The 12,275-nt window shown below is 46.8% G+C and overlaps 1 protein-coding gene across 1 annotated transcript in view; it reads left to right on the plus strand.

Annotated features, from left to right (window-relative positions):
- Positions 1–7,572: 7,572 nt before the first annotated feature.
- LOC127393185 (gap junction beta-5 protein-like) overlaps positions 7,573–12,275 on the plus strand; it is a 49,032-nt gene continuing 44,329 nt past the window's right edge. The window contains exon 1 of the mRNA XM_051638042.1: positions 7,573–7,630. The gene's annotated coding sequence lies outside the window, so the exon portion shown is untranslated. The remainder of the gene's footprint in view (positions 7,631–12,275) is intronic.

Here is a 12,275-nt window from a genome sequence, read left to right on the forward strand (position 1 = left end):
CAGGGTTCCAAGGCTGTTCCCCCCTTATGCCCTGGGCTGCTGCGGCAGGTGCTGGGAGCTGTGCTGGAGGCTTTGCAGCCAGGAGAGGCTGGAGATGGCTTTAATGCTGGAGCTGCAGGGAGGACAGAGGGGCTGGTTTTACAAAGAGCCTTTAGATTCAGCTTTTCTCCTCATGGCAGTCCTGTTTTCCCTGCAGTGTTTCACGATCCACCAGGAAGGACACCTGTTCTTTTGTTTCTGAGTGACTCTAAATGCCTTCCTTTGTTGATGCTCAAATAGTTCTTTTTAAGCTGCCTAATCCAATACAAAAGGAAATACATTCTTCCTATATGAAACTGCAGATTTGTGCCCTGGAAGTGCTGCTGTGATCATTTTTGAAAGGCTGCAGAAAGTTCTGTTGGTAGGTGCTAAAGATGTGATGCACCTCTGTGCATTTGGGCTGGAAAAGAACAGATCTAGACCATCCTGCTTCCTGCTGCCTTGGCAGAGTTAAAATGGCAGGCACAGCCATGGGTCTGGGGAGGGAGCTTTGACACCCTGTGTCACCTTCCCTGGCTGCATAACGGAGGGTTGGCAGACCTGGTGCAGTTGTTAGCTCTGCTGCAAAGCCAGAGACCATCTGTGGTTGGAGGCAGAAATGGGAATAGCAGCATTTTGTTTTATCTGCTCTGCAAAACAGGAGCTGGGGATTGATGCACACCTGGGAGCTGCTCAGAGGAGCTGAGGAAACGTGCTGTGTGGGCCAGGGACAGGCACTCAGAACTTGGGTGTCTGTCTGGGGGTGACAGGGTGTCTGTGGATCTCCCAGGCTTCTGGCCAGTGTGAGAGCACCAGAGAACCTCACTGGGCAACGTGTGGGGACACAGCAAGACAATATTTTAAAAACACCAACCAAAACAACAAAACTGCTACTTTTAAATCAGGATGAGACAAATTATAATCCCTTATACGTGAAGGAATGTAGCTATTACTACTGACTTCTTAAAGACATAAAAAGTGTCCTGTACTGAAGGAGTCAGTGACTTTAGGTCTCTTTGTGAATATTCTCCTGCAATTACTCAACTGTGTTATAGGTTTTCAAGCATTCTTAGATTCTAAAAGAGGAATGCTGTGTATCACCTCTAATTTCCACAACTGGGTCTGAAAACTAATTAGTAAAATAGACTGTACCATATGCTTCCTTCATATGTGCTCCTGCTATAACTATTTATATTTTAAGTTGTTTTTTTCTTTTGTAAAATTGCTATTGCTTCTAAAATGGCTCAATTCTACCTGTTGTTGGTTTATTGTGTGGTTGTATTCTGCTCCTTTTGTATCTGCATCTCTTTTTGGCATAAAGATTACCTGAGAGGAAGGAAACATAAACCAAAACTTAATCCTTGTCATTCTTTCTGCACAAATGTGTCCAGTTTATATTCTTGGGGCAACTATTATTGGAAAACCTTGCAGAGTTTGCAGGCAAGAAAGCAAGGAGCTGTTCACCTTACAAAACAGGGACACCCTTTCTCTATGGAGAACAGGAGAAGGAGACTCAGAAGCACTTTTGATCAGCATTGAGACTCTTCAGAGCAGGACAGGACTGATGCTTTTGCTGTGTCAAGGAGTATTTTCCAGATCAGGGACTGGCAGAGCTCAGTGATGCTCCATGGTAGATATTTGCCCTAATATTCTGTTTAATTTTTCCAATACTCATTTTAATATTATTATTCCTGTTTATACACTAAACAACTCTTCTTCCCTGCTGTTTCATGTCCTCATTGCGTCTGCTTTCTGGAATAAAGACTCTATTTGAGAGCAAAATGCTATCCCTAAAATAAACTAGGTGATGAAAACTTTTTTGTCCTGGTTTGCATCTGCAGGATGGGTGATGCTTCCCTGAGCCATAATTCCCAACTGCATCTAGTTTTGGTTTCCAAGCCATTGAGAAAGAATTATGACACAGTGGGTGAGCAACCTAGTGCTGCCTTTTCAGCAGTGAAGCGAGAGCAGAGCTTCCCTTCCCCAGTGAATCTGCCAGCTCTCCCAGAGCTGGGAGGAGAAGCTCCAAACTGGTACCTCAGACTAGCCATGTCAGAAAGGACAATCTGAAGCATAGCCAGGCATCCTGATGTGCACCTTGCTGGTTTCTCCTCGCTTGCAGAAGTCTGGACTGTCACCAAGAAAACTGAAACGATGGTTGTGAAGTAGCTGAAGATGTACACGTGTGGATGCTGCTCCCAGATGCCAGAGATCTTCAGACCCCAGGTTTCCTTCAAGCTCGTGAGACTCCCATCAAGCCAACAAGGATTATACTTGCCAAAAACATGTCTCAGATGAGAGGAGCAAGATTCTTACTCCATATGAGCCGAGCTGGTTAGATCCTGCCCTGCTTTTATCCTTCCCTTTGAGATCTCCTGTGCTGCTGGCAGGAAAGCCATTATCAAGTAGCTATTCCTTTGCCTTGGCTTTGTGGCTATTAATACTCATTCCTTGTTCCATTTTTCATCCATTACTTCTTCTCCTGTCCCATTCAAAAGAACAAAAAGAATTTGAGCTTTCTGAGCCTGAAATTTAAGAGGTTTTGCTTGCTGGTGGTGTTGCTGATTTTTTTCCTTCCCCTCCCTTTGCATCAAAAAAAGCTTTTCCTTTTGCCTGCAGACATGAAGGGGATGGGGAAAGAGGGGAAGAGCTGAAATGATGGTGGAAACTGGAGGAGGTTTGTCCTGTATGCATGAAGCACTAATTGAAGTGATTTTATTGTTTGGGCTGTCTGAGGGTCATCCCAAATCATCAATAAGCTCTTGCTGTCTCTGCTCAGCCTTCCTCGTTAGCTGCAGGCACAGTGGAGTGCTGGGTTTCTGTGGCTGGCTGGGAATGGCTGCCTGCCTGGTTCATTCCCCTCTCCCTGCCTCTCCAGCTGGCTTTTGTTGCCATTTGGAATATATATGGGACAAGAGGCATCCGTGACTCAGGGGAGCAGGGAGGATTTATGGCCAGCAGACAGTGTTTAGTACAGATGTGCAGAGCAGCAACTATCACTTGCCAACAAAACCTCTGGAGAGATACATCATAGGAGAAAGTTGTCAGCAATTAATTTTCAGAGGGCTAAACTTCACCCATTTTTTAATAGAAGAGGAGTCTGAGGGACCACAGAGGGAATAAATCATTTGGACTCATGGGAGTTTTTTCAGCTACTTTCCAGAGCAAGTGTTACTGCTTTTTCTCCTTTGCAACAGGTGAAACATTTATTTTTTAACCACTGAGACAAACATTCTTAAGTAAGACAGACTTCAAACAAACAAAGTTTAAAATGGCTTTTCTTTGTGAGATGCCTTGAATCCTTCCCCAAAGCAAGACACCAAACACTTAGATAATGGCCTGGTTAATCTCACAGGCAGTGCTTGGCTGACAGTGAGGGGTTGCATGGAGAACTCTTCTTTCTTTTTCCTAACCTGTAGCTGGTAGATATTGGAAGTTTGCTGACAGAGTTGGGACTCTTATAAAGCCAGCTTGTGGGTGGGTTGGGGGATTTTTTGGAGATGGGGAGCAAAGGAGATGTGATTTCTTTGCAGGTTAGTTCATCAGTTGCAGCCATCAGTGAGGAAATCTGGTCTCCTCCCTGTCGAGATGGACAAGGCGTAATTGCAGGGCTGATTTATCGGTGCTTCATGGTTGTAGCTGAATCGATAATGGTTTAATGAGTTGGTGTTAGGAAGGGATAGATTATATTCTCTCTGCAGAGCCTCAATTCATCAAAGCATTTCAGCATTTTGCTTACAGTTAAGCATATGTTTAAGCCCAGTATTACTACGCACTGTTAAATGACATGTAAGTGTCTAACACCAGAGCTGTGCTGCCAAGCAAACGCTAATATTCAATCTGGTGGCTTTTACTGCTAGTAAAGTTTTCTCATTGCCATCAAAGTTGACAATTGTCGTTCTATATTAACAAGAACTTCCCTATAATTAAAGCAAGCCACAGATCTTCATGTGTTCAGAATGGTGCTGACAGCTCCTACTGCTTCTCCCCACTTTGCGGTGTTCTTCTTTAAGTGCAAAATGTAATGGGCGGTAAAAGCTCCTGACAGGCAGAGCAGACCTGCCAGAGCTGCCTTCCCTTCCCCCAGGTGAGGCAGTGGTCTGGAAAGCTCAGGAGATAAAGAACTTGAGCAGAGTCATTGCAGAAAAATTCCACTCTGTCATATTTCTCTTTATTACCCTTTCCTCTGCGGCCATGATGGGATTAGTGATATTTCCATTTGTCTATTTTATGTATTTTGTTTTCCCTTCCTCTGAAAAATGATTACAGAATGAAAAGTTTGTCAGGCCTTGGAGTTCAGCAAGACTCTCTCTGGAATTAATTTCATACTGTGGAGTGCGAGCAGGCATCTAGAAAACTGCTATTTGATTAAACTTTTGTTTTAATATAAGGCTATTTTAGCTTGTTGGCTGGTGTAGGACACAGAGCTGTGCAGGAAAGGCAGTATTTTTATTTGTCAAGTGCCTGAAGACTTAAAAACCAAAGAAGCAGCAATAAGGAGGAAAGCTGAGGAAATAGAAGTTTTTCTACGGCTGGTTATTTTCTAAAGGTTAGAAATTCCACAGTGAAGGAGAAAAGCAACAGGAACAAGTACAGTGTCCTTGAATAAAACAGGAGTTGGGTGAGCTGAACTGTGTCAGAGCTTGAGGCCCAGCAGAGCCAGATTCAAAGGGGTCTGGCATGAAATGGCTCCCTTGATTTCATCATCCCTCTGCAGAGTCTCTCAAGGCCCTGATCTAATTGAAGGGGTTTGTTCTGACACCTGCTGCAATCACAGCTAAATACTTGCCGTGTGAAATCAATGCCAGTAATGAAGCCTGTGCTGGGCTCTTGTCTCCACACTGTCTCCCTCACACTGGTTTCCCTGTGTTCCCAGTTGAGAGAGACCCTTCTGCTCTGCTGCTCCTTCCACCTGCAGGATCTTCCTGTAGCCACCTCTGAGTGATTTTTAGCTCCAAAACTGCTGCTCTTCCTTCTAATCAGCTGGAAGGACCATGGGCAAGAGCTGTGAGGTCTGGGTGTGGGATGATAGGGCTTTACAATGCACAGGATCATGGCAGGGCTTCATGGAGCCAATACTTGTAAATCAGGATGTTTTTAACTTATGGAGGTAAGACTCCCCTGGGAAAGTGTATTTGCTGTTGTGAGGCGTAGAGGTAATTATAAGCTCCTTCTTTTGACACTGCACTGTTGGGAATGAATGCCAGCATTTCCATTTGAGAGTTTATTTGATGATTCTTCTCATTTTGCAAAACATTATTGCATTAACCCACCACTCCTGAATCCTTATCCTACCATGGTATTTATGTTGACAGGGACTGTGCTCTGAAAGGAGCATCAAACTGAAGAATCCTCCACAATGATGGAGAGGCTTCTGTTTATCCTGTGGGTTTGGAAGAACAGCTTATTTTTGGCCTTAGAAGCCAAAATGACCTAGTTTGCATCCAAAATATAATCTGAGCCTTCATCCACACATTTTGGGTCTTTCCTGAGAGCTGAAAATACTCAATTGGGGTTCTGGGGGTTACTTGATTTGGTTTTGTAAGAGTTGCTTGTACAGTATAAATCTATATATACAGAGAATGTGCTTCCAGTGGTGGGGGACAATCATTCAAGAAACAGGCAACTTCATTTGTGCTACAGCCTTTTAACTTGCAGGGGCATGAGCTGGGGTTGAAACTCCTCACTTCTGGGTGGAAACACTGGTGGAAACCTCACCAGGACACTCTGCTCTCCCTGCTTCTATCTTTCCTTCCAGTCACTGCACACTGACCCGACTGTAGTTCAGTTTCTGGGTTATTCTTCTAGTCTGTACAATGCTAGGTGCTTTTTTATTTTTCTTTGCTTGCTTCCTTTTAATTAAATCTCATCACTCAAAAAATCCCAAGGAAGAACTCACAGCTCTTTAATTTGATTTTTATTTTCATTAAGCGAAAGATTATATGACAAGTTTCCAAAGGCTTTTGCTAAGTGCACCATGTTTCCATGCAGTGCTCTTCTGAACAAGTCCTATTCCTGCCTCGGGGGTCTGGGCAGGTTGGGAACATCCACCTGGTTTTTATGCCCCTGCTGACCTGTCTGTGTTATTCAGCTCATGGTGAGCAGGGAAAGCCATGAAATGCTCTGGTGGGTGGGGTCTGCATAGCAGGTTGGTGGGTTTTTTTAAACTCTAGGCATTATACACCATGTCGGCATAAAAAGTCAGAGGAAGAAGATTCTTCGTACAGAGCAAGCAATTTTTCTTGGACCTCGTGAAATTAATTACTTTCTATCCCATCACTGAAAGTTGTAACTCAGTGTAATTGGCAGGAGAAGTCCCGCAGTAGCGATCACAGGGCCTGTTATTGTTTCCTCTAGTGCTCCACTGTGGGGATGCTGGAAAAACAGGCTCCCATTCTGGTGTTTATTGGCAAATGCTTAAATAAATCATGCCAGCTTGTACAGTAAGTGCAATGATAAATAATTTCTTCTCTTGAAATGTTAAGTGGTGCAGGAGGGAGCAGGGTGGAGACGGGCGGGTTCTGTGGTACCGGCGAGCTGGGGTTATGGTTTATGGCCCAGGAGAGATGGAAGGATTTGGAAATGTTTATCCTCTTCCCAGTCTGCCAATACCTTGCTGCGTGACTGGAACAGGCATTGTCTTGCCTCCCTTATTCTGTTAAAATAACCCATTAATTGCTTCAGACGCTGGTGGCAGCCTCGATGGAGGAAGCTCCTCCTCACCCCTTGGTGTGGCTCCCACTTCCCACGCTGCACCGCGGGGGTTTCTCACCTTCTGTCTTCAGTAGCAGCAAACCTCATGCTCCAAAAGCACTAGTGCGAGTGACTCCCCTTACCCTTGGTCACCTTAGTGGCCTTTGGTCATCCTTGTCCTGGAGGAGTTGGTGTCCCTGCACCATCCCAACCATCACATCTCCTCCAGCCCAGCTCAGCCCAGCAGGGGCAGCTGCTGACCTTCTGTCTCCCAGGCTCTGAAGCTGCCTTTCTCCAGCAACTGTCATATTAAGATATATATATTTTTTTAATCTGCCTCTACTTTCTGCCTCTTTGTCTCCCAGGTGGAGTCTACAGTGACGGGCAAAGCGGAGCAGTGTCAACACTAACAGCTCTGCCACCTTCCCACTGCCAGCTGCCTCCAGCTGAGGCTCCAGCGCAGCCAGGGAGAAGGGGAGGATCTCAGAGTCCTGCTTAACATCAGCCCTCCACGATGGGGCAGTGAAAGTTGAGGGAAATGACCAATTTAAACAAAAGTGTAGTTTGTAGTTGGAGCTGCTGAATCTCTTCTATATCTTCCATTGAGAGAAGAAAAATACGCTCATGAAGGCTCCAGGTAGTGGTTTCAAGGCAGGATAGATCCTGTTAACTTAGTCATTCATGAGCTATGAAGATTTAGTCAATGATCTCACAGACAAAACATTCCACATTTCTTTCCTGTTTCATATGCAGATTATTTTAGTAAATTTGGATGTTCACAATGTTTTACTAATACTGTATTACTGATTTGTTAAAAATAGGTCAAGAGTCAGCATGACTATGGAGCTGGGAGGACCTGAGGAGCATTTGGATGGAAGAAAGGTGGCTTGGCATGGAAACCCCCTGGTTGTCTTCTCTGGTGAGTGACTGGGGAACGGAAGGAACCTCTGGGAATGGTGAGTCAGAGGGTGTGGATGCAGTCCTGCCCAGACTCTTCCCCACTTTCAGCCGCTGCTACTGGTAGGTGAGGAGAGGAGCCTGTGAGCTGCTTGTCCAGGCTGACATCCAAATGGATATGACACAATCCTTCTGTAATGATGGCAGGAGAATATGTAGGTGCCCAGATGTCAGAGGATGTGTAGCACCTGGGGGAGGCTGGTGACAGAGCTCAGACGAGCCAGGCAGATGTGTCCTGCTGCAGCAGCCAGCTGCATCCTTGCAGACAGTCATGCTCGGTGCTTCTCCTGGGGCCAAGGCTGCAGCTCCCTGACAGGAGATGCTGTTCAGGTCATAGAGCCTGGAAGCATCCCCAGACAAGAAGACAAACGCTTGTGGAGATCCATGCTGGGGAGGGTACTCTAGCTGTAGCACACTTGGGTGGGGAGTGTTCATCCCCAGCAGGAGCACAGTGCCCGGATCCCCATCCCAGTGCTCCCATCTGCTGGTATTGAACCAGAGGCTGGAAGCAGAACATCCTGCTCTGGGATTTGTTTGCTAAACCCAGCAGCAGGGGATTCTTCCTCTGTTTGCTTTCAAAGACCTAGTTTCGCCTTCCCCCTGACTCTGGGATGCCAATTAAGTAGCTTGAAGCAGGGAGGGCTGTGAATGTTATTGATTAGGGTCTAATTGCTTATCTGTCCACGCTGTCCAAGGGAGATGGGGTGGATGGAGACACGTGGGTGAAACACACACCCTGTGCCTCAGCACACGGGCTGCAGGGCTGGGATGAGCTGCAGGGGTGGGTTGAGCTGCTGTTTCTCAGCTGTGCTGGCTTTGTTTCACTGCTGTTGATCTCTTCCAGCCTTGCTGCTTCCATGAGGCCCCAGGCTGGGCTCAGCCAGGGTGCAGGGCAGGGAAGGGGGGGCCACTGCAGGCACACCCTGTCTGCCCGTGCGAGCAGCTCCCAGGGAGCCAGTGCTGTGGTGGGCAGGCCACGTAGTGTAAATTAGTTGGTAATTAATTTCCTTCCAGCTCAGAACCAACACTTGGCATTTTCAAGGCATCACAGGCCAGGAAGGGGCAAGTTCACATACATCTCCAAACACAAACCAGAGCCAGTTTTTAAAAATCTCCATCTCAAGACAAGTTAAAGATTCAGGGCATATGTTTTCAAACTGTTGTTCACAGCTTTGTTTTCTTGGTACCTCTGAAAGGGAGTGGAAACCCCACCAGAGACTAAAGCAACTGCTCGTGGTAGGAAATGGACAGTTGGCAAGAGCCAGGACTGCCAGAAAAAAACAGCCCTCTCCCCATAACTGGGGGTTGTTGCTTGGCTGGGGAAGCTTTGGTCCATGAACAGCCGGGAGGCATGGAGGAGACAAGGTGAGCTGTTTGTTGGTCTGCAGGAAACTTTGCCCTGGTCTGAGCACGGGGATGACTGGAGAGTTGTCTAATTGAGTAGGGAAATGTTAACTGATGTTTGCAAAAGGATTTCACATCCAGATCTGCAAGAGCTTGAGCTGACCCGGGAGGTGAAGAAAAGGCTGAATTTCATTCACATGCTCTGCACAAAACTGAGCAACCTGGCTGTGGATGAGAAGCTTCATGCTGGCTCTCTGCTTGGGGTGAGTGCCATTAGAATGGGCTGATAATTGCATTGTAAAGACAGAAGCAAGCAGGGTGAATTTACCTTCAAGGCCCATGAAGGACAAGATCAAACCAACCTCAGAACAATATCAGACTTTTCTCTGCAAGTTTCAAAGTTGTAACAGTAAACACTGAGAGGGCTTGTGAACTGAAGACATCAGCCTGGTGGATATTCAAGGCTGACAATAGGTTTTTCTGCAGAACAGAAAGGTCTGCTCAGTGTAGGGGATTCACTTTCATCTCTTGGAATACTTGGAATACAGGAATCTTTCTTTCAGGGATACAGCTGGGCCTGTGCTTCATCGAGTGCTTCTGTTCTCCAGGGGAAGATTGAATGCAACCAGTGGAGTCCATTTTCTGATGGTTTGGAGTATTCTGTGGAAATGCCTCACTGCTTGGTTTCTGTGTTAGAGATGATCAGGGAGAGGGATCTCACCTGCAGCTAAGACACAAAATGCTTGGTTCCTGGGGAAGCTCTCTCCTCTGTCTGAGCTGCTCCCAAGGGGTGGCAGCTCCTTTCCAGATGTGCTGGACCTTTGGGACAGACAGAACTCTGCTGGAGAAGCAGAGGATCCCCTTTGTCCTTCAGGGATTCTTCATCCGTGCTGGGTGGAAACCAGCAAGGACCTCACAGATAAGAGCAGACACCTTCAAGGTGGCTACAAGAAGCAGTGCAGACACAGGAGGACTGAAGACAGTAAAACTATTCTTAGGTACATTTTTGCTTTTCAGCTGAGTTCCACATATTTGTGCCCCCTCCACATGCTCCTTAATCTCCAGGTGTGATGGGACACGAGCGTTGCCTGTTATTGCCAGCTCCATCTCTCTGCAATTTCCTGGTGTTAATGCAGCTCAGGCCCCTGTCTCAACACCAGTCCAGCCATGCCAGTTGCCTTTCCCCAGGTCACTGTGCTGCCTTAAGATAGCCCCTGCCTCTGAGAGCACAGAGCTTGTGACTAGTGAGCTCTCTCCATGGGGCTGCTGAGCCAGGTTGCCATGGCCAGGTGAGCATGGACCTGAAGGGGCATTTCCATCCCTTGATCAGCTGCCAGTCCTGCTGCTCTGAGCACAAACATGCTTGGCCCCAGATGCATGCAGGTGTGTAGTCTGACTTTATCTATGTACTCTCTGTATCTAGATAGTCCTTAGATAAGCCTCACTCAGGATTATAACAAGATAACTAAGTTTTTAGCACACAAAAGGTGAAAAACTTAATTTTTTGTGAAGTAGACAGAAGATGGACTCTCTTAGCAATAGCAAGTGGGAATATTTTTCCTGATTTTTCATTTTTAACCATCATATGTTGTGACCTTAATTAGGCAGTGATCAGACATGCCAAAACTCTGAGGGAATGTGACCTGGTTGGAGGGCTCACCTCAGCCCAGCGTAAGGCTTAGGTAGTGCCAAGAAGTTCACCTCTTGGCTCTCGTGTTTCAGGTGTTGAGTTTGGGCTTTAGCCCCTCTCATCCAAACCTGGCAAGAGAGGGAGGCATCTGCCCTCTGAATTCCTGTTGGCACCTTTCCCTTACCTTGGTACCCCAGTGGCAGCCTTCCTGTAACCTGGGAGAGCTGAGCAGATTGTCCATCTGCCTCCCTGTCTGTACCTGCAATTATCTGCCACGTTGGTGGATGTAGATATGGAAATATTTCTTCATGAATGGCACGCAGGAACTGCAATAAAAACCCAGGGCTGAGGGGTGTGTCATATTGAAAACAAACAAACAAAACTCAAGAAAAAACAAGGGATGCTTTCTTGGGTGAATAAAATCCAGATACTGTTGGGCCAGTAGCTAAAAGAGCAAAACAGGCAAACAAGTCACCTCGCTCCTTCTGTTGAAGGTTGTTCCAGTGTGAGTGTCCTTTTGTTGTTGTTCAGGTGCACGTTCCAGACACTGACCTGCATCCCGGGCATCGCTCATCACCCTGTCCCTTCCCGGATGGGGAACCTGGTTTCCAAAAGCCAGCAGGAAGTTCCTGCTGATGGAGCTCTGTCCTTTCACACTTGTGTCATGCAATTATCTGTGGTCTGGGGACAAGATGCTCTGGCCCCTTTTTGCCTCTCCTGCATTTTTAGGTAAGGGAGGGAGATGGGTCAGGGGAGAGTGGGTGAGGTGAGGAACAGCTGCCTTGCTCAGGAGCTGGTGTGGCATAAAAGTGCAAACAGTGACGTTCAAGGGAGGGAGAGCAAGGCTTGGAATTGGTGAAAGTGGGCTGGATGGGAGTCAGACAAAAACTTTCTGCTTTTCTTACAAGCCGGGAAAATCTGGAGCGGCAGAAGTGGCTCATTTCTGCAGGGCTGCCTCTCTGACAATAAACACATTGAAGTGTTGGTGTAGGGAGCACTGAGTTGTCTTCCTGAGTCTCTCTGATAAGTAACAATACCTTGTGCTTCATACACCTTCAAAAGAAAACCGTTGTTCTTCTGAAGATCTTGTTCCACTTTGCAAAGTCTCTTTATTCTACTTTTTCTGAGTCACAAAGTGAGAGGGGAGGTCAGGCCATCTGGGCTAGTGTTGCAGAGAATCCAGAGAGCATCCCTGGGCAGCTTAACCCAGTGGTGTGCATTTGTGTTTGGATTTGCTGTAATAAACCCACTGATGAGGTCCCATCAGCGAAGTGAAGAGACTGGACACATCATTAGGTCAAAAATAGCTGCTCACGGTAACAAAGTCTGTGTTACCTGGTGGTAGACTTGGGTCCTGGCCCTTCCCTGAGCTTGCAGCCTCTGCTGCTGCCTGCAAGGCTGGAAGGAATAGCTTCTTTTTGCATCTCTGCTGGCACAGGAGTATTACATGTCTCACCTGGGAGCGTGTGATGTGTGCCAGGATGGGAGGAGGGCACCAATTCCCGCCGCAGGCACAGGGCAGAGCAGCAGCTTGGAGCAAGCTCTTTTTTTCTGCTTGTTTTCTTGCAGGGCTGTGCCCACCTGAGCTGTGGTTGGGGCAGCCTGGCTGTGCTGCTAAGATGGTTTGGCCTCT

Source organism: Apus apus, chromosome 21 (genome assembly GCF_020740795.1).
Source record: "Apus apus isolate bApuApu2 chromosome 21, bApuApu2.pri.cur, whole genome shotgun sequence".
Lineage (NCBI taxonomy): Eukaryota > Metazoa > Chordata > Aves > Apodiformes > Apodidae > Apus > Apus apus.